This window comes from Mauremys mutica, chromosome 2, assembly GCF_020497125.1.
Source record: "Mauremys mutica isolate MM-2020 ecotype Southern chromosome 2, ASM2049712v1, whole genome shotgun sequence".
Lineage (NCBI taxonomy): Eukaryota > Metazoa > Chordata > Testudines > Geoemydidae > Mauremys > Mauremys mutica.
In genome coordinates this window covers 86652428-86679963 of record NC_059073.1, presented here as the reverse complement: position 1 = coordinate 86679963, position 27536 = coordinate 86652428, and the positions used below count along the sequence as shown (strand labels likewise).

General features: G+C 40.4%; 1 long non-coding RNA gene across 1 annotated transcript; it reads left to right on the top strand.

Annotated features, from left to right (window-relative positions):
* The first annotated feature begins 4004 nt into the window (after positions 1-4004).
* Positions 4005-27488, top strand: LOC123364686. The gene is made up of 3 exons (XR_006577219.1): positions 4005-4103; positions 25991-26114; positions 27372-27488. It is a non-coding gene; the product is annotated as an uncharacterized LOC123364686 (long non-coding RNA).
* The last annotated feature ends 48 nt before the right edge of the window (positions 27489-27536 follow it).

Genomic DNA, 27536 nt, shown 5'->3' with positions numbered 1-27536 from the left:
TTGAAATGCTCAGTAGTTTATTACCGCCACCTGTTGAATATGTTAAAGTGCATTCCAGATGTCATTGCTTGCTCTGTTAGCTGCACAATCACTTGGTTTAGGTATGCAGCACAGACACAATGGCCCAGGATCATTGGGATGGGGTGATGGTGGGAGAGCAAAAGAGATATAATGGCAGCTCTGTATTCCCTGGCAAGCACCTGGCCCAGTTCCTCGACATAAGATAAAACACCCTGAGATTGCTCTATCTTAGGCTGGGTGCCTATGGCTCTAACGGGTTGTCAAGGCACCTGAGGATCAAATGGATGTAGCAGCTCCCAAGGGACCTTGCACCCCCCTTTTGCCCAACCATGATTCCTATTCTGGAGGTTGGGATGGGGTAGCCAGGGCCGGCCCTAGACCAAATGGTGCTCTTGGCGAGGATCATCTTCAGCACTCCTTCCTCCATTTGTTAAACTTTTGTATAACTTATTTTTTATTGTATATGTAGCCTATTTCACGATTTTGATGGATGATTTACCCGCATGATTTATCTCTATCATATAAAATGATACATTTGCATGCTAGGATCTGTAAATCTGAATTTATTCATGCACGGCACCCTGAGCCTGGCATCCCCCAAGATTGGCACCACAGGTGGTTGCCTGCAGTGGCGGATTAGCCACTGGGCCAAGGGAGCCTGTGTCCAGGGCCCCCGGCCAATTGGGTGGGCCTGGAAAAATGGATGACCCTGCAACCCAACCCACTCTGCCTGCCTGGCGCTTGTGCCGGGGAGTGGGGTCGGGCCATGGGAAGCAGGGTTGGGGTCGGGGGCATAGGGGCACTTGCTCTGTCCCAGGGCCCCACAAAACAGTAATCTGCCTCTAGTCGCCTGGGTTGCCTGCCCCTAAATCTGGTCCTGGGTGTGGCCTAGGAATTCTATGCCAGTTATGCACCACTGAGAGATTCTACTATGCCAGGGAAATCCCTAGATAGCTTCGAGTCTGCTTTGTGCTGTGGCAAAGGGACAAAGCAGACTCAGTGGGCTGGTGAATCTGGCCCATAATTTTGAAAAGTTATCCTGAAAAGTGGCAATGTTGTCCTGTTTCTTGCCTATGCATTAGCTTTTCTAGTTTAACACTTAGTTCAAATGGATGATGAGAGAGCAGGTTTTTAGATTTGCTTTGCTGATATGCAGGTCATCTTCCTTGTTGAGAAGAATGATGCAGGGAAAAAAAATCTGAATTCAGCTTGTCTTGCATTACATTCACCAACTCTGTGCTGCTGACGTAAGAGTGAACTTTTGATAGACGGGGGCCAGCAGAGAATTCATGATTGTTCCAGCCTGCCCCTAGCAAGTCTGCACGGGAATGCTGCTAATGAGTCCTTAGACAGAGAGGGGACACAAGTCACGTAAAATATTAATTAACAAGCTGAGCAAGGCAGTCCAGTAGTGAACCTGAAACAAATCCCCTTGCCATAGTTATTTACCTTCATTCATTGGCAGAACTCACCTGCAATTTGAACTGACACATGCTGGCAGGATTGCTGTTCAGTCACGCTAGGCATATTGCTGGTTATTTGTGCCTCATTCATTGTTATTTTTTAAAAGAGGAGGGGAACAAAACCACCCCACACAGCCCAGACAAGCTGTGGTACAAGCAGTGTTTCTGGCAATGTGAAAGCTGTACAGTGTGATAGTGAAGCATAAGAAAAAAAATACTCATTACAAGGACACATTTGTTTATTTGAGATATGCCAGTTGTGAAAAACCTGTCATTGCGAGTTATGTACCTGCCAGGGTCTAACAATCTGAATTCTCAGTGGGGGAATTAGCCCATCAGCCACTGAACGCTAGGAGAAAAACAGCAGATAATTAAAATCATCTTTCTGTATTTCTATTGCCCCTTTAATCAGAGGATCTCAGAGTGCTTTACAGATATTCATAAAGCAGGTTCTCAACATTTTGCAGATGGATAAAATAACGTTAAAGGAGAATTTTCAAAGGCTCAGGCTTGAGTGTGGAGAACAAGTTTGGAGAGGCCAGTCTGGGCACTTAGGGGAATGCTCAAAGGTGTATAGGAGAGAGGGGTTTCTGCTCTGAAAGTTTGCTCTAAGTCCGGGGCAGGCAGAGTTTTATGGTGTGGACATTCTGTCACTGTTCTGCTCCCTAGTTAAGATGAGGGTCAAAGCCAGGATGTGCTGGGAGAGTGCCAGTTGGCCTGTTGCCAGGTTATGTACTTTCCTCTCACTTCTTGTAATGTCAATACAATCTCCTCATAGCACCCTAGTGCTGATCCTTCCCTGAAGTTTGTTCTCTAAAAGGCACGTCATTTCCTGGAGGTTGCACAGACCCAGAATAGGCAGAAGCAGAAGGCTCAGATGAAGACAGAGGCTGAGACCTTCCCTGCTGTGAAGTCTAGTTACCACCAGGAGAGGATTTTAAAGTGCAAGCCAAGGGTAACTATTTATTTGTAATTGTGCCAGTAGATTAAAAATGAAACTAAGATCTTTGTTCAAATCCAGTATCAGAGGGGTAGCCATGTTAGTCTGGATCTGTAAAAGCAGCAAAGAATCCTGTGGCACCTTATAGACTAACAGACGTTTTGGAGCATGAACTTTTGTGGGTGAATACCCACTTCGTCGGATGCAAGTTCAAAGCCAGTGTGTTCTCAGGGTATTTGCTTCCTGCATAGGACAAGGAGGGGGAGTTGATGGTGCCATTGCAGGAACAGCAGTCATTGCCTGACATATTGGCTGATAGTTGCTCTTAGCTTGTGCCAGTCTGTTCTGGTGAGATGAGATAATTTGTCCTTTAAGCAGTCAGTGCATTTGTCTCTATTAACATAGATTAGGAGAGGACTTTGTCCCCTGACTCAGTGGCTTCATGCGTAGTTATGATGTCACCGGGGCTCATTCTTTTAAGTAGCTCCAGTTCTTTCACATCTGGAGTGGATGAGACATTTGTATTCTTCAAGATGGCACAGATGCCACTTGAAAGAACTGAAGCAGTCTCTGTAGTTACCTTAGATGGGTCGAGAGGAGAGAGGGTGTTACATCTACATACCAGCCACACCCTAAAACTCACCCAAACATATTGTGGAAGTAGATGTCACCACATGCACTAGGTATGACATCTGCACATGCCCACAAAATGCTGCACCGATCCCCTCAATCTTTATTACACAGATACATATATTAGCTCCTGGTACCTGTACCTGACACGTCAGTAGTTCCCCCTTACTTCTGCACCAAGCAACAATTCCCAACATCAGAAGTAGCTGTGCGTTCTTTGGTACTGGTAAAAAAAAGACAAATCTTTTATCCATTGAAATATTTCTCGGGTCCAGGTTGGAATCTAGTCAAAATGAGTGAGTGAGAGAGAGAGCGCAACCTATACCAGAACAGCCAACAGTTTCTCTCTCTTTCTCTCTCTCTGTCTCTGTCTCTCTCTCTCTCTCTCTCCAGTTGGAGCTATTCCACTTTGAAAAATTAATATTGATTGGGCCAAACAGGAAGGTTGAGTTAATAGCCTGGAGGTAGATCATTTGGTTGGGACATGTGGGACTGCAGTTCAAGACCCTACTTTTCCTGATTCAGAAGATCATGAACCTACATCTCCCAGATTGGGAGTAAGGGCCTTAACCACAGAGCTATTCTGGGATTGGCCTGAATAGGTTTTTCTGTGAAAAACTTCAAAAAGTCTCATGGGAACAAAAACAAATTTTGAAACTTCAAAATTTGCAGAACAGAATTGTTGTTTTCCTGCCAACTCTAATGGTAACATCTCTAAATAAAAGACGTAATGATGGCTTCTTGGATTTCGAGATACTTCAGTAAGTTCCTTCTCCTTTTGCACATACAGTTGCAGTCTGGTGCGAAAATATCTAGTTTTACTTAAGAATCTAATTTCTCCCATCCTGTTCATTCAAATCCAATATCCTCATGCAAAAATATCATCTCATGTTGTCATAACTCTGGTGATTTAAAGCACACATTACAGTTCTATATTTTGTTTTAATTACAGATACTCTAGAAGAATAAAATATTTATACGTGTGCTGTCCTCCTTTTCTCTCTGCACAACAGAGAGAATAAGTGAAGCTGCTTTGAATCTGAAATAAGGTAACCTTTCTCAACCTGTGTTTATGTATTTAGGATATATCCTCATAAATTCTTTATTATTAGAGCTACTAAGGATTCATCATTTATGAAGAAATTCAGAAGCAAGTGTAGGTCTTGAGCATTTTTCAGGCTAATGTCCTCATTTGCAAAGGATATATACCTATTGCCTCTAAAGAGATGCTTATAAGAGACCATATCCAGTCTTGCTGGCATTTTCATTAAATCCAACCTTACTGGACAAGACTGTCAAATAATTTCTTTTCTAAGTGTAAAACTTCCTTATTCGTCACAATTTTCTGCAAGATTTCATTTTCCTCTTCATCTTCCTGACACACTCGATATCTAGCAAGAGGGAGCCTACTGAATTGGTGTATCCCATTATTGCTAGTAAAGGGAAAAGGCCTTCTGCAGCTTGGAGTATGACCACACTGTCTCCTGGGATGACTGGTGTGAGCAACTTATGTACTGCAGCTGCACCTGAGGATAACAGAATCCTTTTAAAATGACACAAGTATGGTATATAGTATTATCCGCTTAGTGTACAAATTCTATATTCAATTAATTAAAAAAATTCCCAACAACTTCATGTTAGCAAATTAAAACTATACATGCACAACCAGATCTTCAGCTGCTGTTGATCGGTGTTGCTGCACTGACATCAGCTGTGCTGATTTACACCAGATGAAGCTCTAGCCCATGTTTTAAAATTGGTTATTACTTTTTTGAAAATATTTCAAGTACCCTACATGACACACAGTCTAGGCTAGTTTAACAGGGTGTGCCTGCACAAAACAGTATAGGCCTGATTCTTCTGTCATCAAAACTGATGTAAATCAGGAGTGACTTTATCAAAGACTGCTGAATTACAGAATCAGGCCCTATTTGTCTACTGGTCTCAGTTTAAAGCAATCCATCCATCCATCCATCCATCCATCCACAGTAACAAATAGCAGAAACAGTAAGTGATCAAATGCACCCCTGTATTCACATGCTACACATTATTGTAATACTCTTTGTACAAAATATGCCTTGTGAGGTATCACTTGAAAACTAATAACTTACTGGACAATCATATCACAGTGAAAAGTATGTAGTCATACCTGAAGTGTGTTTACCAGACTAATGTGGGGAATGGGTAAACCTGTTTCTCAAAGACAAAAGACATATTGATGCCTCTAGCCAGATGTCATCAAAGCTGATAGGCTATCATCACCTATCAAGTGGCTATTCTTGGGCAAGGGTGTCAGGAACAAACATCTGCATCTTAGCAAAAACCAGCATGGAACCTCTTTCACCACCAGACTCATTGTCTCCATCCCCACAATGGGAATGAACTTTATCTAGAGGCAACACTCAGGAAAATGCATTTCAAAGGGGAACTGAACTATAAAAGCGAGGGGCAAAAGCACCCCATGTTATATCTCCCTATCCATCTCCTAAAAAGACAAAAGAAACAGCTGTTGGCCTTTGGGAGCAGATCTGGGCTTAAGAGTTTGGTCAGCAGTGTTACTGGTAAGGGACTTCACCTTGAAGTCTAGTGCTAGGAAGCGTTCTATCTTTATTTCTCCTGTAACCATTTCTGACGTTAATGCCTTACCCGTGTACTCACTTAAAACCTATTGCTTTGTAATTAAATGCATTTGTTTTATTCTTTAATGAAAAGTAATCCAGTGTTGTGAATTGTAGAGGGGCAACTCCATTTATGGTTGCAAACTGCTATATATATATCAATCCCCTTTGGGGTGGCAATGGACCTAATATATCTGGACTGTCCAGGAGAGGACTTGACAGTGCAGAACACATGTTGTGAGGGAAAATCCAGGACTGAGAGTGTGTTGGGGTCACCCTGTAAGTTGTAACCAAGGCGGGTAGAAGCCGGAATGTGACTGGAGTGTGGCTGGCAGACTGCAGCTATACACAGACACTCAGGCTGTTACCTGCAGGCTGTTTGGCTGTTTGTGAGTGTCCCAGGTTGGAGCTACAGCAGCAAAACATTGTGAGGTACCCAAGTTTGCAGGGTAGGGGTGACACGGCCCCTCACTGATCCAGATAGCACCCCGGAATGTCATCCAATAGCATCATAAAAGCCCTGATCTCCACTCTCATACCAATATTAATATAAATACTTGTTCCCTCCTTCCTCTGGCAGCATGACTCTTTCAGATACTCTGCTGCCACTGGATAACCACCCAATGCCTAAGCAAAAATATCCTCCCCGAAGGAGCTGCAGGCACTGAGTCTGAATTAATGCTGGAAGTGGATCTGTGAGGCAGTTCGGTGTGTAGAATAGCTGTAAATACTGTCACGCTCTCTAAAGCGGCTCACAACCATGAGTGCCGACCCAAGAGCAGACTGTCAAAAACAGAGCAGACACCCCATACTGGTGGTGTGATCAATAATTAGATTTCCCCAAGCCAGTAACAAATGCAGACTCCTGGATCACTGTAATAGCCTTACCATTGACTCATAGAGAGTCCTCTTAGACTCTCCAGTCTATCTTGCCACCTAGATAAACTGGACTTAGTGATAACTCATCATTTACACCAAAAATCATACCACATTCAGGTTGCTTCCAGTCCCAAGAGACCAGTTACTTACAACCCAGATCAGTCTGGTACAGTAGATCTTACACCAAAGACAACCCCTATAGCCAATCCTGTAATAAACTATCTAAAGGTTTTTAACTAGAAAAAGAAATGAGAGTTATTTACAAGTTAAAGCAAACAAACATATACACACAAATGAGTTACCAACTAAATCCTAAGAGTGGCAGAGTTGTAGTGATCTGTCAATTCAAAGTACCTTTCAGGGAGCACCCAAGAGGCAGTCTCTGGGGATCTCTGTGCTCAGTTTAGAGTCTCTGGTACTGTCAGAGTTCAAACAGCCAAAAAGATGGAAAATTTTCCTGTGGCTTTGTTTTATTTCCTTCATTCAGCTTCCAAGCCCACAGGATGAGCTTCTTCCCTGCAGGTAGCATTTCCCAGGTGCGATAGGGACATTAGCCAATCCTTTGTATTGTGATGATTTTTGATAGTCCTTCTGGATGGGCAGAGGAAGACAGGATGATTCCCGTGCCTGTGTTCACACGTTCAGGGCAAACATTTTCAAAGTTATAAAGCAAAACTTAGATATTTTCTTATAGCACAGCATACAGACATTGCAAGTAAGCTTAATGCACACAGCAACTTACAAGCATTTCATAGATACTCAACACTAACTACATTCTTATAAGACTAATACCCATTGTAAGCAAAACTAACATACAGGTGACCTGGTTTGGTCTCCAGCTACAAGGTTGTCAGTTCTGAGGTAATGTCCGAGGCCTTGGCAAGAACTGGCATCTGGCCTGCCAACATCACAAATACATACTCTGCCTTTGATATGATTAGGTTAAAGGTTACACTACAGTAATTATACAGGCAAACTGTTACTGGCGTCCAAATGTGCTGTGCTCAATAACAGTAGTTAATTAATTGTACTTTTCACAGACAGAACACTTCAGCCCATGAGGTTACTGCTTCTACCAGCATTAATGGAGCTTTACAGCACCCCTTCAGGGTGTTGCTATAACCATTCTAGAGATGGATCAACTGAAGAAAAGAGGGCTTAATTGCCTTGCTCAAGGACACATAGCAAGTGGCTGAGCAAAGAATAGAACTCAGCTGCCATTTCTCCCTTCTCTAGCCATTAGCTACACTTGCTTCAACCATTTTTAAGTTCTTGTTTTGTAGGGTTTAGGGAAAGCTGTTATTATTTAGTATGCAAGGCTATCAGGCTTTTTATCATTGCAATAACACCCTGCTCAAAGTACACAGCACTTTTCGATTCGTGGCTTGCTCTGCTCTGGAACTGGCTTCGAGCCAAATGTGGCTATTGCCAGCAGTTGGCATTTGTAATGTAAATAAAACAAACTGCTTGGAAATATCTCTGACGTTTTCCTTGCTGCTGGAGTGGCCCTTAAACGTTGGCCCTCCTCTTTCCTCAGAATCAAAAAGTTAATTTAGCTATTAGCCACTAAAACCTTTATCATTGGGGTTGATTTTATTAACTATGTGTAGATAAAACATGATGGGCCAAATTCTCCTGACTCCCAATGGGAGTTTTGCCTGAGTAAGGGCTGCAGCATTTGGGCTGATTACAATAAATATCATTTTTATAAGGAAAGTAGTAGTATTTAGCAATGTTACTCACTACTCTGAGTAATGTACAGTGCAGTCCATCCCCCTTTACATTGCTCCTGGATGGGCTGCCTTGGTGTTTAGTCCCTGGGACTGCCAGAAGGGGTTGGTTCCTAGCCCTCCCTCTAGAGACACCTGGGGCACAACCCTAGAGGAGCTGGCAGCCTGTGAGTTCTCCACCTTCCTGGAGGCGGTGAGGTTCAGGCTTCAGGCTTCAGCCGTGGGGTGGTGGGGCAACAGGCTCTGGCTATCCGGCTTCAGGCTCCGTCCCCTGACCCTCAGGTTCTAGCCCTGGTCCCCAACTGTGGGGCTTTAGGCTCCAGCCCTGGGGTTTCAAGCTCCATCTCAGGGCCTCATTTCCCAGGCTTCAGCTCCCTGCTGCCTCCCCATCCTGGGGTATAATTTGTCCCTGGGCTTGCCAGGGCTGAGTAAGTTTGTTGTGAAAAGTGAAACTTGTATGTTTGTTAATATCGCTTTTCACAGCAGACTCAGTAGCTAGCTGGGAGGCTGTGAAAAATATTAACAAATAGACAAATATCACTTTTCACAGCAGCCGACTTAGAGCTCAAATCAAATCAAACAATTTTCAAATCAATCACACTGGCTCTGGATGGTGCTGGATGGTGTTGGAGGTCTGTGATCTACAGGAGGTCAAAGTAGATAATTTAGTGGTCCCGTCTGATCTTAAATTCTATACAGGGGCGGCTCCAGGCACCAGTGCAGCAAGCATGTGCCTGGGGCAGCAAGCCGCGGGGGGCAGCCTGCCGGTTGCTGTGAGGGCGGCAGTCAGGCAGCCTTTGGCAGCATGCCTGCAGGAGGTCCACCAGCCCTGCGGCTTTGGCAGAAATTCAGCGTCGGGTACGCTGAAGGTGCGGGACCGACAGATCACCCGCAGAAACGCCGCCAAATCCACGTGACCAGTGGACCACCCTCAGGCGTGCCTCCGAAGGCCGCCTGACTGCCACCCCTGATTCTATAACAGAGGTCCATCTAGTGCAGATTCCTGTTTCCAACGGTGACCTGTGTCAAGTGTTTCAAAGGCAGCAAAAAGAAACTTCGTTTTGGAAGGCATTAAGGATACGTGATTTTACATGCCTCAAAGTCTTTAATTACTTGTGGTTTAAAATAAAAAATGGGCTGCCACCATTGGTTTAGGTTTCAGTGGTTTTGGGATTATATATAAGAAATACCTCCATTTTGAAATTTGGGGTCTACATTAAAAAACTCACCTCCTTTAACATACAGTTCATGAATCAGATTTAAACAATGATAGCAAAAGCCTAAGAGAAGCTAGTTAGTCAATGTTCTGCTCTAACCTTTGTAATCCAGATCATAGGTTATTGTCTAGGGCTATTTTCTTTGTCTTTTCCAGATGTTTTCAGAGACATGTATCTCTTTTAATTACCCTTGACATTAAAATACTGAAATTTTAATGTTTAATTCTTGTGACTAAGAACAAACTATTGACCTTGCTTATCAATGCACCTAATGTCTGTGCTTTGCCAGGCAGAATAATAATTCATCTTGCACTGACAGTATTGGAAATAAGATGCCTGATGCCATCACTGAATAGAGATAAGAAATATTCAACAGTTGTTGACTACAGATGAAAAAGATGACTTCAACAAAAGGTGACCCATTCAGCTTCAGTTTAATAGATTGTATTGCAATTGTTGGGACTCAACATCTTGCAAAAAAATTAAAAAGAAACAAAAATACGTGTTCATTGCAAAATTATTATGGAGAAGAGTTTAAACACAACACAAGATGTTGAAAGAAACGATGCAATTCTGTCCATCATTCAGAGAAATCTTGAGGACATGCAATGGTTTGGAAACAGGGGGAAATATTCATTTTATAGCTAGGTCTAAAGTAGCTCAAACTCTGCTATGTATAAAAAACAACAACAAAAGATGATGAGATTTGCATATATCTCATCCATGCTAGTTCCACATGTCAAATCTTGTAAACACATGCCGAGGACTAAAGCTGTGTAGTAACTAGAAACACAGGGAGACTTTTATCCTAGATATAACCCTACTAACAACTGTAGTGCCATAGCAGGGAATCTGAACAAGAGAATTTGCTATATGTCATGCTATAAATTGAATAAACAAAAAATCATTTCCATTTGTGCAATACAATCTATTGCAACTGGCACAAGATAATTATTTTTTCAATTATTATTTATTTGTATTAAAATAGAGATTAGAGGTACCAACAAAGATAGAGATCCCATTATATTAAGGATTGTGTAGACACAAAGTAAGAGACAGTTCATGCCCCTCAAAAGCTTACAGTCTAAACAAACAAGACAGACAAAGGGTGGGAAGGAAAACAGAGTGACAGAGAAGTGGCTTGCCTTTGGTCATACAGAAAGACTGTGACCAGGAATAGATCAGTCAGCCAGGTATAGAACCCAAGTCTCCCCACTCAACTGGCCTATCCAGCAGATCACGGTAGGTCTCTGCCTTTTTCTAGGTAAATAGGAGCCGGTCCACCTTCATCCATGTTTTTTCATTGACTTCAATGAGAACTGAATAAGACGCTACTAAACTGGGGTCAAAGTGAAGGGAAAAAGGTATTTATACTCTTCCAAGCTCCATTCACAACATAAGCTCCACCCATGTTAGTCACCAAAATGAGGCTTTGCTCACAGTAAATTGTGCACATGTTCAAAATATGACTGTGCATGCCGTCTGGGTTCCACTGAGCTCCTTGAACTTGGCTTCGCGTTGGTGGGGTCCATGGGCTCTGCTGGGTTACTTGGGCTTAAATCCTTCTTGACTGGGGAAAAGCATTTGGTGTTGGTATATCCCAAAAGCCACCCACTCATGGCACCAAAATGATATGTCAGACACAGTGAATTTTGCACATCTGTAATCCTCCCTCTCTGTTCTTACATGTAGAATGAAATAATTAACATTGTTGACATTTAAATTATCATTAGGCATCTTTAAGCTCTCACTAAAATGAATGAAGCAATCCATACCTCTCAGAACTATTGTTCCAAGTTCTCTGCAACCTCGCATCGACATCTCTGCATTGGCTACACTTCGTTAACATTCTGAGGTGTTCTTCACCATAATACCGAAAGATTTACTTTGTTAAAAAAATAAAGGAAGCTGAGACTCCAAAGGACAAGACAACAGTTTGAGAGAGGCACTAGTATGCTGTACCGCCACGTACCAGATCAATCCAAGACCTGTAATAAACACGTGTGTATGTCCCTTTAGGTGAGGCATCAGCAAAACTTGAATATAACTATCTATTGCATTCTGTTATCAGAAAATAATGCTATCTCCAGCTTATTCTAATCCTATTAGAAATGTTTCTTTCAGCTCTAATTTTAATTGTCTGTAGCGCTATTAATCAATTGACAAATACAAATTGTTTACCTTTTACAGCAGCGTAGCTGCACAGTTAATTGACAAACAAGAGATGTCATGACCACCAGTAAATGATCTCTTTTGCTGAAAACTATTACACGGCTTGCTCTGACAACAGAAGTCACTGAGAGTTATAACCTTCAAATCCTTTGTGTGGTCTCACCATTATCATTGTCACAGACAACAGAAATGAGTCATGCTGGGGGGCAGGGCATGTATCTGCAGTTCTCGGTTCTTATGAACAGAGTGCAGAAATTCAGACGTAGTGTATTCCTAATAGCCTGGGTCCATGCAATCTGCAATACAATACTTTGAAATTTGACTGTGTAAAAATGGCTCCACTGGATTCACCTCAACCGCTCCTTGTGTGTCATCTTACTATACTGACTAAATTTTTTTCATTATTTTTTATTCCTGTTAGTTCTGTAGAGGCAACACAGCTACAGGAGAGTGAGCTGAATTCTATTCTAGCTCACACATCACAAGAATAGTTCTAATGAAGAGGGTAACATTTTTGAAAGCACCTAACTGATTTTCCAGCCTAAGTCCTATTTTGAAAAGTGACTTGGGCAATTGGAGCCATCTTTTTAAAGAGATTTTACGTGTTGCTAGGCTAAGTGGAACAACATCTAACCTTTAGAAGGCCCACTGCCTAGTGGAATTTTCAGCCCCTTGTAACTGTAGAGATAGTTAAGTGCCTAAGAAAGGGATTTTCAGAAGCCAGCCAGCTGAGCAAGGAGTCACCATACTAGCCAGGAGTGAAATGCTGAGGAGAGATGTGGTGAAAGAAAAGGGTCTTAGGTGCCTAAGCAGCTGACCTGGGACTAGGGTGACCAGACAGCAAATGTGAAAAATCAGGACAGGAGTGAGGGGTAATAGGAGCCTATATAAAAAAAAGACCCCTAAACGGGACTGTCTCTATAAAATCAGGACATCTGGTCACCCTACCTGGTACTCCTGGCTGACGGGACAGAGATATGTACCTCCTTCTGCTCAGAATCCTCAGCCACGAACCCTCCTCTAGAGTTAGGCACCTAAGCCAGGACAGCTGCTTATGTACCAAATGCTCCAGCAGTTGAAACAGTCTGTGTCTCCTGCTCATGCTTAATAATTATCTCTCATTTGCCTTGCGTTTCCCTGTGCCCCTCTCTGTCTTTTGTGCAGGTGTTGTGCTGCCCCCCTGCATCCACTCTCCCCGTTGCAGGGTCTGACAGGTGTTAGGTGTGCTCTGAGCATGTCTACAGGATCAGGCCCATCTGGTGAGCTATTAGTTCCCCCACCTACTTTAAAAATCCTGCTTTGGGAACTCTGGGACTTCAGCTTGAACAAGGGCACTGAGCTGCCTGAAAGTCAATGGGATTTAGGCTCCTAAGGGCCAGATTTTCAAAGTTTGTTAGATGCCTAAACAGACAAATAGGCACTTTAATAACACTAAGCAGATTAGGTGCCTAAATCCCATTGATTTCAATGAGAGATAGGGGCTTAAATCATTTAGGTACTTTGAAAATCCCACTAGGTACTTATCTGCAGCTTTAGTAGTCTAAAGACTTTTTAAAAATCTAGCTCATAGGCTATTTTGAAAATTTCACCCAGAATCTTTATTGCTAGTGATAAGTGAGTGTGGGGGTTTTGATCCCAGGCTAAGTGTGTGGGGTTGAGAGTTAGAAAAACATTTTTTAAAAGTGTAAGTTGAGCAGATTTTATCTGGAAAACATAGAGAGCCAATTAAAATGAAATCACTTGATGTTATTTTAACAAATCAGCTTTTAGGGCAGAACCACACTGATCACTTTTGCAGATAAACATTTTTTTTTCTTCTGAGGCTGGGAACTGGCCTTTCCCAGTACTGATAGCACAACTGGTCCTGGTGTAAGCAACTAATTGTCATAGATCAATACTTTGCTTTTATTTGCCTATGTTAAATATGGATTACCTTTCTCTGGATGCAGACAGTGCTGATGCCTGAGTTAACAACTCAGACATACTGATTAGGTCAAGTTAAACAAAATGTAAACCATGTGTCCTTTAAAGCTGTTCTTGGGAGCAAATCTTTCTGCATTGTAACAGATTGAATATATTATCAAACAAGGTGATGTGCTGCCAATATTTTAACAAGGGGCTTTCACAAAATCTTTATCTATTAATTGATTTGAAGGCCAGAAGAGACAACTGTGGTCATCTAGTCCAGGGGTCGGCAATCTTTCAGGAGTGGTGTGCCGAGTCTTCATTTATTCACTCTAATTTAAGGTTTTGCGTGCCAGTAATATATTTAAGGTTTTTAGAAGGTCTCTGTCTATAAGTCTATAATATATAACTAAACTATTGTTCTATGTAAAGTAAATAAGGTTTTTAAAATGCTTAAGAAGCTTCATTTAAAATTAAATTAAAATCCAGAGTCCCCCAGACCGGTGGCCAGGACCCAGGCAGTGTGAGTGCCACTGAAAATCAGCTCCTGTGCCGCCTTTGGCACACGTGCCATAGGTTGCCACCCCTGATCTAGTCTGACCTCCTGCATATCACAAACTATAGGACTTCCTTGAATTAACTACTGCTTCACATCCAAAAGCTTAAAACAGAGTATGTCTTTTAGAAAAACATGCAATCTTGTATTAAAGATTTTCACCATTGGGGGAATAGGCCACAATCCTGAGTAAGTTGTTTCAATGATTAATTACCTTCACTGTTAAAATTTGCACCTTATTTCTAGTCTGAATTGTTCTAGTTTCAACTTTCAGCCACTGGGTATTATACCTATAATGGAATGCTAAACTATATTACATTGTTAAGCCACTAGGTGGCACTGTGTGTGAAATACAGTAGAACCTCAAAAAGAACAGGAGTACTTGTGGCACCTTAAAGACTAACAAATTTATTGAAGCATGAGCTTTCGTGAGCTACAGCTCACTTCTTCGGATGCAAACACCAGAGTTTCTGAACTGACCAGTTAACCACACACTTGATTTGGAACCAGAAGTACACAATCAGGCAGCAGTACAGACAAAAAAAAGCACAGTACAGTACTGTGTTAAACATAAACTACTAAAATAAATAAAGGGAAAGCAGCATTTTTCTTGTGCATGTTTCAAAGCTTTATTAGTCAATGTTCAGTTGCAAACTTTTGAGAGAACACCCATAACATTTTGTTCAGAGTTACGAACATTTCAAGTTATGAACAACCTCCATTCCCAAGATATTTGTAACTCTGGGGTTCTACTGTACTTTAAACTAAACTGGTAGAGCATTATACTGAACACATCTCGTGAGTATCTCTCTGGGAAGTTGGCTCTGTAGTCAGTCTATATCTGATACAGAAACCTGATCTGCTAGTAGCCCAGCAAGCTACTGTGTACAAGAAGTACATGACATAATGTCAGAAGTAAATTAGTGGCAGAAGAGAAAAACACAAGAACCAAAGCAAAAGGTTGCAGACAGAAGGAAAACAACAACAAAGGTTGCAGGATCTCATCAACATGCAACTCTTCAATTCCCCAGAGAACTTCAGCTTTGCCAAACCTTCACAATGGAAAGATTGAAAGCAGTATTTTCAAGATTTCAAATTGCCACCAAGCTCCACCAGGAAACTGTAGATATTCAGGTATCTTCTTTAATTTATGTTGTGGGGCAGCAGGCAGAGTGTATCTTTAAATCCTTTCACTTTACTGAAGACAGTCACAAAGATGACCATGAAAAGGTCCCTGCAATATTTGATGTATTCTTTATGCCTCAGAGAAATATGGTTTATTTAAAAGCATGTTTTCACCAGTGAATTCAAGAACCAGAGGGAAACATTGAATGTTTTATAAGCGCTCTGCATGCATTGGCTGAAAACTGTGATTTTGGAACTGCAATCCATGAAAATATCAGAGAGGCTGGTTATTGGCTTAACAGATAAAAATCTTTCACAGCAGCTACAACTGAAGACAAAGTTAAGCTTGGCCACAGCTATACAGATAGCAAAGCAGTCTGAACTAGTCAAACAGCAGAACAAAAGGCAGGAGCAACGTGAAGAACTTGAAAGTAGCTTGGAAGCTGTAAACAGACACTTGAGTGTTAAAAGTCATTATCACAAAATCCCCAAGGCAAGGAGAAATTACTCCCAGGCTAAGAGGGACAAATTGAGTGCACAAGATGTTGAAAAAGGCATATCCAAAGAGATGATGCATGTCCAGCCAGAGGTGCAAGCCATAATACCTGCACAAAATATGGACACTTTGAAGTTGTTTTAGGCACCAAAGCAGTCAGGGAGTTGACTCATATCACAGACAATGAAGAATAATTGCTTCTGGGATCTATCACTCATGACAATGCAACCTGCCTGGAGAGTGAAATTGAATATTTATGGCAAGACTATTGACTCTAAAATTGACTCAGAAGCTGAAGTCACAGTCATCTCAGAAATGACTTACAATAAGCTTCAACCCCTCCCAGACCAGAAGTCACTTGACATAGTTCTGACTAGCCCTGTAGTTATCCTGAACTGCATGGACAAGTTCACCACAGAAACTATTTACAAAGACAAAAGCTATGCATTCAGAGTGTATGTGATCAAAAGAGCAAAGACCAATAAGCTTTCCAGCCACAGCATGCCAGCTATGATGGGTCTAGTGCAGGGGTGGCCACATACAACAACCTTCAGAAGTTACAGAACCTGGGCACACCTGCTGGGAGCTGGGGGTTGGGGTTTCAGCCCTATTCCTGCTGAAGCCCTGAGTCCTGGCAGGTGTGCCCTGCAGGGCTGAAGCCCCAAGACCCCCCTCCCTGCTGGGCAGAAGCCCCTATCGCACCCCTCCTGCTGCAAGGCAGAGGTCCTCAGCTTCCCCAGCCCCCAGTCTGGTAGGTGAAGAATGGGTGTGTGTGTGGGAGGGGCTCCACAAGCCACATTTTAATGGTAAAAGAACCATATGTGGCCTGCAAGCCACAGTTTGGCCACCCTTGGCCTAGTGAGAAAGGTGGAAGAACTTGATGAAGGATTTGATGTTATTGGTCTTTTGAAAGGAGAGCCAGTACAAAACAACATAAGAGACAATGCTGAACCATACAGTGGACAAATACCCCTACCAAGCAGACCTTGAAGAGACTAACTGCAGATTTATGCAAATTCAGAGAACATTATTACCTGGTTGTAGTGGATTATTTTTCCAGGTATATAGAAATAGTGTAGTTAAAAGACATAACACAACACAATGTTATCTAGAAACTGAAATGCACTTTTGCTCATTTTGGTATTCTAGAACAACTACCGACAGACAACGGATCACAATTCATTGCAGCATAATTTAAGTCATTCTGAATGAAATACGCTTTTGATATTATTACTGGTCACCCACATTACCCAAGAGTGAATGGACAGGCTGAGGGAGCTGTACAGAGAGCCAAGAAGATCCTACAGCAGAAATTGTATTTATAAAAAGGCCTTAACTGAGAAAATACCCATGAAAGTACAAACAAATAAAGCTCTAAGGAATAATGATTGCTTCTTATGGGTCTCTAAGAATGTCATCAATTATAATTGATGTAAAATAAGCTACTGATAAAGTCTGTTTGTTTCTGTACTAAGGATATAAAACAATTGATTGAAAGGGACACTCCTCAAATTTCCCAAAGGTTTGGTTAGTGTTATCTAAGCAAACTCATGATAATGTCATTGCAAATCCATTAAGATTATGATATTGGAAATCAAGATGCTGATATCAAAACAAGATGGACAATTGAAAGGTACATTAGAGCAAGTGTATAGATGACAGAAAAACATAAATAACATATGTTAATTGACCTTGACTATGATACATAAATGAATGCTTCAAACCTGAGGTTTTACTGGACGAAGATATTTCAGACTGCTCAGAAATGTGTTGAGAGACAGACAACGAAAGCTATCTACAACTACGAACAATTAAAGTATTTAAAATCCCTTATGGCATTAGTTTGATAACATTTCTATCTCAAATAAACCCAAGTACTCCAAATCTAAGTCTTCTCCACTTGCCTGTGTAGCACATATACTCAGGATGCAATAAATATAAGTAAGGATAAAGGCTCCAAGCCAACACAGTACTTAAGCATGTGAGTAGTCCCACTGATTTCAATGGATCTACTCATGTGCTTAATTTACACACATGCTTATGTGCTTTGCTGGGTTGGAGTCACAAGCATTATTAGTGGAGTCAGCAAGCCAAGCCATTCAAAGTTCAGTGAGTGTCTAATATTCTTTCACTCAGAGAAAAGCTAGCAGCTGATATGGAATTCATCCCAATCTCACAAACTAGGAGTATCAAAGGAGATGTATATATTTCCAGAAATTAGTTTGACATTGTAAACTTTCACCTTGACAAACTGCAAGACAATTAGATGTTTACATGAGTCAAGACACAGGTCAGACTGGGAGGATCTGCAAAGAGCAAGCTCCATGCTTGGGATCTAAAAAAGTCTACAGTTAACGGAGGTACTATTTCCAAGGAAGAAGTTAGTACAACACACATTTTTGACTCACAAATAAGCAAACAAGCAAACAAAAAACCCAGCAGGAACTATTAGCAAATATCCAATTTTAGGTTTCAGTAAAACACTGAATAAGTGGAAATGGTATTTGGATGACCAAATAATGGCGAGAAGAATAAATGGTATAGTTACATGTGTTATATTGGATCATTTATTTACAGCTGAATGTTATAAGAAGCAGTACCAACAACAAGTCACTTCTCACCTCACAAAAATCAGCATATTAATTCCATGTACATTTTCCTAGAATATTTGGTTAATAACTTGCTCTTGTTATCTGTCATTACACATTATAAACAAACTTTATTGCTGAGAGAATATCTACTTTAGATTAAAAATATATGAATTACAGGATGAAGCCTCTAATTGTAATTAAAGGTTGTTATTCCCATTTTTCTTTTACAAAGTAATGTTGATTACATTTACTCAGAGGAGAATGACTTTTTCTTTATGAAAGGCCAGACTGTGATACCATTACTCACATTCAATAGCACCTTACAACACTAATAGTCCCATTAAAATCCAAGTAGCTACTTGTAGAGTGAGATGGTAAAGTGAGTTTCACAATATAGCCCAAAATAATTAATTCTTTTGATTCTTTAAAAAAAAATTAAGTAGATTAATGAACTGTGGAAAGGCTAAACACTTTACTACAATTGCTCTTTTGCTCATACTATTAACCTAGCGGCCAAAATTTTCAAACTCTAATGCCTAAAATAAAGCATTTAAGTCTTTATTTCAGTGTGAGATTTTCAGGCATGCTAATCCCCTGAAGCTCTTACTGGCTCAGTGTAAAAGGTAAATTGACATGATCATAATCATATAGACCACCTCAAAGCAAAGTTTGTTGATAGTGGCATCTCATCCTATTTGGCTTCAGATATGTATGTAAAGAATTATTCAGCTAAGGAAAATAGCTGGAATTCCACTGGATATAATTCAGTGAAGCGTTAGGACTACATTATAAAAGTGTGTGTTGTACCCTGAGGTTAGCATTGAATCTGCTACATTTCCCTAAATACATGCTTCAGATAAGGTTTATACAGTATAAATGATTGGCACTGCCATACACACATCTATTTTTATTGATAAACCAGGGCCAAGAAAAGGTTTTGTTGAAGTGTGGCTATTTAGGATATTTTTATCACAGAGCGTTTTTTTTTTTATTTGCCTCTGTCATCAAATTCCAAGAGGCCTTTTTTTCCACAGAGGTTTGTATCAGCAGCTCCATAGTGCAAGATACAATTATTTTACTCAAAGAACTCACAGTACAGTTCACGTGAGTTCCTTATTTTATCTGGTGCTAAACAAATATGGTAAACTGCATCTTGTCTTTTGTACTGTTTTGACTGGAATGACCTAGACAAGCAGCCGTACCTTCACATCAATGGACTTCAGCAACATTCTTTCAATTCTCAGCAATCACAAAACTGAGCCAGTCCTTAGTTCAGTGATTTCACTGTTCTGTAAAGCAGGCAGTATTACAAAACACTTCTCCTAACAGATAGCTGTGAATGGCCTCCAAACTCTAGCCAGCATCCACCTACTTTTCCAGAAGCTATCCCTAGTACTAATCCTATTCTCATGGTAAAATGAACAGGCTTCACATAAACATGTTAGGAAAAAATATTTCACTCAGAGGGTGGTGAAGCACTGGAATGGGTTTCCTTAGAGGTTTTTAGGGCCCGGCTTGACAAAGCCCTGGCTCGGATGATTTATTTGGGGGTTGATCCTGCTTTTGAGCAGGGGGTTGGACTAGATGACCTCATGAGGTCTCTTCCAACCCTAATCTTCTATGATTCTATGTCTGTGTATGATGCGTCCTCTGTTATGTCTATATGGCAAGTGGGAGTGAACCTCTCTCTCTACCCCCTGGGTCCAAGCTCGGGTGGCTACTCTGCACCTCTGTCAATGCCACAACCTTCACACAGCTATTTTTAGTACACTAGTTCAAGCCGCGCTAGGACAAGTCTGTCTACCTGGTCTGGTAGGCTCGCTCCCAGCTGCCGTATAGACATATCCTTAGTGGCTGTCCCACAGGAAAGACAAAGGGCCTAGTACTACAACCATTAACCAAGGACTTTAGTTTCCGTGGTAAACATCTGTGTTTTCAGAATTAAAGAGCCAGAATTCAGGTTGCCTAAACATATCCATTCTAAATGCCTTTTTCAGTTTGTCATAATTTTCTCAAACTTTCACCTTTCACAGTGAAGTCTTTCAGATTTCTGGTGTCTAATTGAGATTGGATTTTTGTCTGCTTGCTTTTAAAAGGTTGAGTAAGAATGGTTTATTAGTTTTTGAATATGAGGACAGGGAGAGTAAATCATTAAGTGTATTCTCAGAGCATTCCTAGGAAGTAGGGTAAGTTCTTATTATTCTCATTTTATAGATGGGAAAATTGAGGAGCAAACGCTGTGTATACCTACACCCTTACTCTCAAGAAACACAGGGTAACAAGTGATGGGTTGTGGATGGACATGGCTGTATCTGAAGAGACAGTGGTGTTTAACTTTGGACTCCCCTTGTAGGCCTCACTCCTGCTACAGGGTAGGAGTAACTTGGTGACCATACTCTTATCAGTACAAGATTAGGTTTCCCTTTGTTCTCTCTCTTCCTCATCTTTTTTTAAGATGGTGCTTATCCAGGCAACATTCTGCATCTGTGCTATGTGGGAGGGTCAAATAGCAAAGTATCATACTCTGGAGGTGCACTAAAAAAAAATAAAAAAAAAAATAGAACAGTCTTTCAGTTGGAATATCTGAGAACAAAATCAAACTCCTGTTAGATGGTGAGCTTCCAGGTATTTCAAAATGTATGCGGGCTCTGTTTACAATATTACTATTACATATTGTTTGTTAAGATCAGATGATGTCCTTAGTATTGCACAAGGCACAAATAAAGACATTCCTCACCATGGGGAGATTATAATAATAAATTAAGTTACAGCTAAAACAAGATGCTCTGCGAAATCCAGAGAGAGGTTGCTTTTTTCCCTTTTCCTGCTTTCCAGTTTCTTAATCCCCCTTCTTAGAAGTTGTTGTGGAAAAGATATTAGGCTGATACACTGACTTGATTTGTAGTTGTGGTAGTCTTGGAAGGAGTGGGTTTTGGCAGGGATTTGAATGAGAAGAAGGAGGCCTAGTCCAATGGAATTAAAAAGTTGTTCCATGCAGAACAGGTAGTGTAGGAGGAGAAAGTATCAGAGGGGTAGCCGTGTTAGTCTGGTTCTGTAGAAGCAGCAAAGAATCCTGTGGCACCTTATAGACTAACAGACGTTTTGCAGCATACCCACGAAAGCTCATGCTGCAAAATGTCTGTTAGTCTATAAGGTGCCACAGGATTCTTTGCTGCTTCTAGGAGGAGAAAGACTCAGAGGTGATATTGGGAGAAGGGAATGCATGGTAAGGCTGGCTCTAGTGAAGTAAAGAAACCCATTTTTTCATGTTCTCTGTGTATATATATCTTCCTACTGTATTTTCCACTGCATGCGTCTGATGAAGTGAGTTTTAGCCCACGAAAGCTTATGCCCAAATAAATTTGTTAGTCTCTAAGGTGCTACAAGTACTCCTCATTCTTCTTGCTTTTTTTGAAATGTCACCAGACTGCTTTCTCTTGCCAGACTGGGGAAGAGATAAGAGACAGTTAGAACAAAATGAAGATTTCAGCTAAAGCTGGCTGAAAATTTTCCAGCAGAACAGTTTTCCATCAGAAAATGCTGATTGGATAAAATCGAAATGTTTTGTGGGAATGTGTTGATTTTGTCAACATCTTTAAAGGGAAATGATCAAAATGATTCACTTTGATATGGTCAACATCTTTCATTTTGTATTTGTATTATAATTTATAACATTTCAACTATGTTATGTTATAACATAGAAGTTGAGATGATAAAGTGGAAATGAAACATCATAAGGTTGTTTCTGAAACAAATATTTGGAAATGTTTTGTGGTGAATTTTGGCTTTTTGTTCCAATCTAGGTTGAATGGAAAATTTTAAATGTCATAAATTTCCCATGGGATGAAAATTCCATTTCCCACCCAGCTCTAACTAAAGAACCGAGTGTACACTTTAAAACAGAAATTGTGTATTGGGGGTTTGAAAAGCTGTCTCAGCTTGTTTCTATGAATACACGGCATCTTGCCTGCTCTTTTGAATGAGGAAAAACATTTTCTATCAACTCTACCCTTTCTCGAATGAACACAACCCTCTAGATACCAGAGAAAGCAGATGGCATAGGTAGAGTAAATTCTAAAGAGTTCTTGTGTAAATGGTGTGCAGCTTGCCTTGTTGTCAGTTTTAAAGGTCATTGTTACATGTAAAAAGATTTTATGGTGCCCTTGCTGAGGGTACCCGAAAAAAAGAGGTTTACAGTCAGAATAGGTTATGGCACATAGGTTGCAACTTTCATTAAATACAAAACACACAATAAACAATACCCAGCAAGTGATACAGATGATCATTTGATCAGAGGCCATCCCTTTTTATCAATTGAAATTCCATTGTAAACTATATGGCCTTTATATTGCAAAACAGCCACATAGAACACCCCAACCAGTTCAGCAGTGCAGTGGAGATGCTATTAGGCTGACATCCTATAGTCTCCGATTGTGAGTTTAGTGTCCTGTGAAAAAAATCAACCCCCACCCCACGCACCTCCATGCAGGAAAGCAGCCAGATGATTCAGCAAACGTACCACCTTTAAGAACTAGGGCGAGGTCCTCAGCTGGCAAAAAATGGCCTAGCTCTATTTACTTCCTTAGAGCTACCAGCATAGACCAGCTGAAAATCTGGCCCTAGTTATGCTACTAGATGCCTTTAATGACATCTTGGCTGCCATCCTGTCAAACAAGTCACTAACAGGCATCCCTCAGTCTAAACAGATCTAAATCATCAGACTGAAGACACATATTTGTTGAGTACCTTCCAAAAGAGGAACAAGAAATTCCCATACACCTAAGGGCCTCCCTTCCATACTTTTAGGTAAACTAAAGCATCTTATGGTTTTCCTGGCTCATTTTATTTCCACTGCCGAGGAGACTGCCTGCCATACCAGGGCAGGAGCACATCAGACCAAGTCAGCATGGGGAGGGCATTGATTTGCAGGTTCTGATAATCTCTTTTTACTCTAACAAATAGCACTAAACCCAACAAATGTACTAAAGCACTGCCACTTAGAGGAATAAAGTTCACAGGGGCTCGCTTCCAATCCACACTCAAAGGCATGATTCAGTGCCACCTCAGACCTCGTATGCCTGCCCACACATTTTTACCCACACGTACAATGAGTTTGTGCTTCTTTTTTCCCCTTCCTGTGTGAAAACTCAGAAATACTATTATTTATTATGTTTATTGTGGATCCTCAGAGATTCCATGTCCTGTAATTGAAGCCAGCTGGAGACGGAGGGATTACACAAAATGAAAGCCACTGATAACTCGCTACTTACTCAACACAGAGCCAACAATTACTTTCATCCTTGTCCTTTTATTTACTCTTTTTAAGGACTTATTAAGATAAAAGATGACAGCACCGCAGTACTGAGCCTTTTTGATTACTTTCCTTTCTCACGACGTTTAGACCTATCAATTTAGACTTATTCTTCTAGCCTAGCTTGGCTTTTTAGGCTGGATTCATCTCTCTGAGTTTTATCTCAAGAATATTTTCTCTGCAAACCCTAACAAAGAGTGGTATGTATGCACAGTATTAAGCTTTGAGGGTCTGATCCAAAACTCATAGAAGTCAATGGAAGTCTTTCCATTGACTTCAATAGCTTTGGATCAATCCTTTTTTTGGGTGGTCTTGGATGTTTTTACTGGGATCTCCGTGTGAGGCTCCATTAAGTCTTTGTTTAGTAAAAACAAGTAATTATTTGAGGCAAAACTAACAAGTGTAAAGATAGGTTATCAGGTAATAATGCTAATATAAAAGTATACCATTATACACCTCTACCCCAATATAACGCCACCCGATATAACATGAATTCGGATATAACACGGTAAAGCAGCGCTCCAGAGAATCAAATCAAGTTCGATATAACGTGGTTTCACCTATAACACGGTAAGATTTTTTGGTTTCCGAGGACAGCGTTATATTGAGGTAGAGGTGTATTTAACAATGGCAGTCTGTATCTATGAAGCTATAACTACCACTTTTTTGGTATGAACATACAATGCCATAAAATGTGAACAATGCAACATCATAGGTTATTTTGTTTTCAGTGCTAATTTTGCAAGGCACTGCTTTGACCTAGAAATGCTTAGATTGTATTTCCTTTTCATATTTTATTACCATGAACAATTTGTTCCTCATGTGTTCTTCAGAGTTTTGTTATTATGTTGATATGGCTTTGTCTGAAGATTTGGGATTTTTGAGTGGATTGATGTATTACAGTATTTCAAGGATGTTTTGAAAGACTAAATTTAATAGTTTACTTAATATATAAAAATGTCCTTTGGCCTAATTTTGTTTGGAAGCTGAACAGCAGACAGATCAATAAATAGGCAGTCACATGCATTATATTTAATATGTTATTGTATTTGGTACCAACAATACATTTTTACAACACTAGAAATCTACTTTTAAGTTTAAATTAATACATTAATTCAATGAGTGGCAGGTTGAATTTAGGGAATTTAATTTTGAAGGAAAACAAGATACATTCTCAGGCAAAAGTCTGCTGTAATGCTCATAAAACCATAAGAATGGCCATGCTAGGTCAGACCAATGGTCCATCAAGCCCACTATCCTGTCTTTCAACAGTGGTCACTGCCTAGATGCTTCAGAGAGAATGAACAGAAAAGAGCAATTGTCAAATGATCCATCCGCTGTTGTTGTGTCCCATCTTCTGGCAGTTAGAGGTTTAGGGACACCCAAAAAATGGGGTTGCATTCCTGACCATCTTAGTTAATAGCCATTGTTGGTCTTAACCTCCATAAATGTATCTAATTCTTTTTTTAACTGAGTTTTACTTTTGGCCTTCACAACATCTTCTGGCAACAAGTTCCACAGGTTGACTGTGCATTGTGTGAAGTTTTAAACCTGGTGCCTGTTAATTTCATTGGGTGACTCAGAATTCTTGTGTTATACATAGGTGTAAATAATACTTCATAATTCAGTTTCTCTAAGCCATTCATGACTTTATAGACCTCTATTATATCCTCCCTTTGTTATCTCTTTTCTTAGATGAATCCTTGCAGTCTTTTTTACCTGTCTGCATCCTAATCTAAACCTCCGAATCATTTTTGTTGCCCTTCTCTGTACTTTTTTGAATTCTAATATATATAAATTTAGATGGGGTGACCAGGACTGTATGCGGTATGCAATGTGTGGACATTCCAGAGATTTATATGGTGGCACTAGGATATTTTCTATCTTATCTTCTACCCCTTTCCTAATGGTTCCTAACATTGTTAGCTATTTTCAGAGCACTATCAACAATGACTACACAATCTCTTTCTTGAGTGGTAACAGCTAATTTAGACTCCACCATTTTGTAAGCATAGTTGGGATTATGTTTTCCAATGTGCATAACTTTGCATTTATCAACACTCAATTTCATCTACCATTCTGTTACGCTGTCACCCAGTTTTGGGGGATCCCTTTGTAACTATTCGCAGTCAGCTTTGGACTTAACTATCCTGAGCAATTTTGTATCATCTGCAAACTTTGTCACCTCATTGTTTTACCCCCTTTTCCAGATCATTTATGAATATGTTCAACCACATTGGTCCCAGTACAGATCCTTGGGGCACCTGCTATTTACCTCTCTCCCTTGTGAAAACTGACCATTTATCCCTATCCCTTATTTCCTATCTTTTAACCAGTTATTGATCCATGAGAGGACCTTCCCCCTTATCTCATGACTACTTTGCTTACGAGCCTGTGATGTGAGACCTTGTTAATGGCTTTCTGAAAGTCCAAGTACACTCTACCAACTGGATCACACTGGTGGGTATGGTTTCCCTTTACAAAAGCTATATTGACTCTTCACTAATATATTGTTTTCATCTATATGTTTGATAATTCTGTTCTTTTGTAGTTTCAATCAATTTGCCTGGTACTGAAGTTAGGCTTGGTGGCCTGTAATTGCCAGGATCTCCTCTAGAGACTTTTTTCAAAATTGGCGTTATGTTAGCTCAGGATGAAAAATATCTTTAGCTGTAGTAAGCCCAGCTAATCCACATCAGTGGATGCAAGGTTTGCCAAGTAGGAAAAATTGACATTCATTTGCCACTGGGTTTGTGAACTTTGCTCTCTAGGTAGCAGAGGCCCAGAAAAGAACCAAATAGACTGTTAATTCTGTCTCCAAGGAACTTATATGTGAACTCACCCTGTCATTAGACAGTTTGAGTACTGCATACTGCCCCCAAATAGCTGAATTCAAGCTGTAATTGTAGGGGTTTTTTTTTACCTTGGATTACAGTTATTGTCATTAACTTTGAAATCACACTCTGACTTAACATTTGTTGTTATTTTGTGTTCAGTTTCCTCATGTTTTAAAGCTGTTGATTGAATTTCACATTTTACAATGTTTGCTACAATATCATAGGTGAAAATCTGTTTGAATAAATGTTCAGGGCATCTGAATGGAACAATATGTATTCAATATTCTGAAATCTGGGATGAAATTCTGGCCCTATTAAAGTTGATGGGGAATTTTTCCATTGACACCATGGAGGCCAGGACTTCACCAATGGTATTGAAGGCTTTCAGACCTTTATCCCTGACCTTACCTGATTTCAGTGTGACAGGAAGTCCTTATACTTCACACATTACAATTGAAATGATAGTACAATTAGTACATATTTCCATGGTTTCCGCTGCAATGGAGATTAAAAAAAAGAGACAACATTCTCTGCTAAAAGCCACTGACAAACTGGTAGATTAGATACGTGTCATTTTCAGCACAGTAAAGACTTGCTCCCTGCAATTCTTGCAGTAAATGCTTAGAAATAAGCAGCGCATATTTATGTCTTGGACCAAATGGAGCTCCAGGAGACCAGTTGATTTTAAGTGTGCTTTACTGATCATTGATTTCTATGGAAGCTGTTGATCAGCTTTCTTCTGGGTAGAGTTACCGGAGGAATATCTCAGGTTGTTGGCTGCCCATTTTCTCAAAGTGTCTTATATGTAAAGAAAGTTGATAAAATGTTGACTTTATTTAACTTCTTTTGTCTTATAAAAAGGCGTCCATCTCTATTATAGGTGCAAGGATCTGCAATAGTATCCTGATGCAGAAATCAAGACCGTCATCAGGACTTGATAACTTTCACCCAAGAGTTTTAAAATAATTGGCCAAGGAGCTTTCTGAATAGTAAGATGTTGATATTTAACAAACCATAGCATGGTTGGGAAGTTCCAGAAAATATG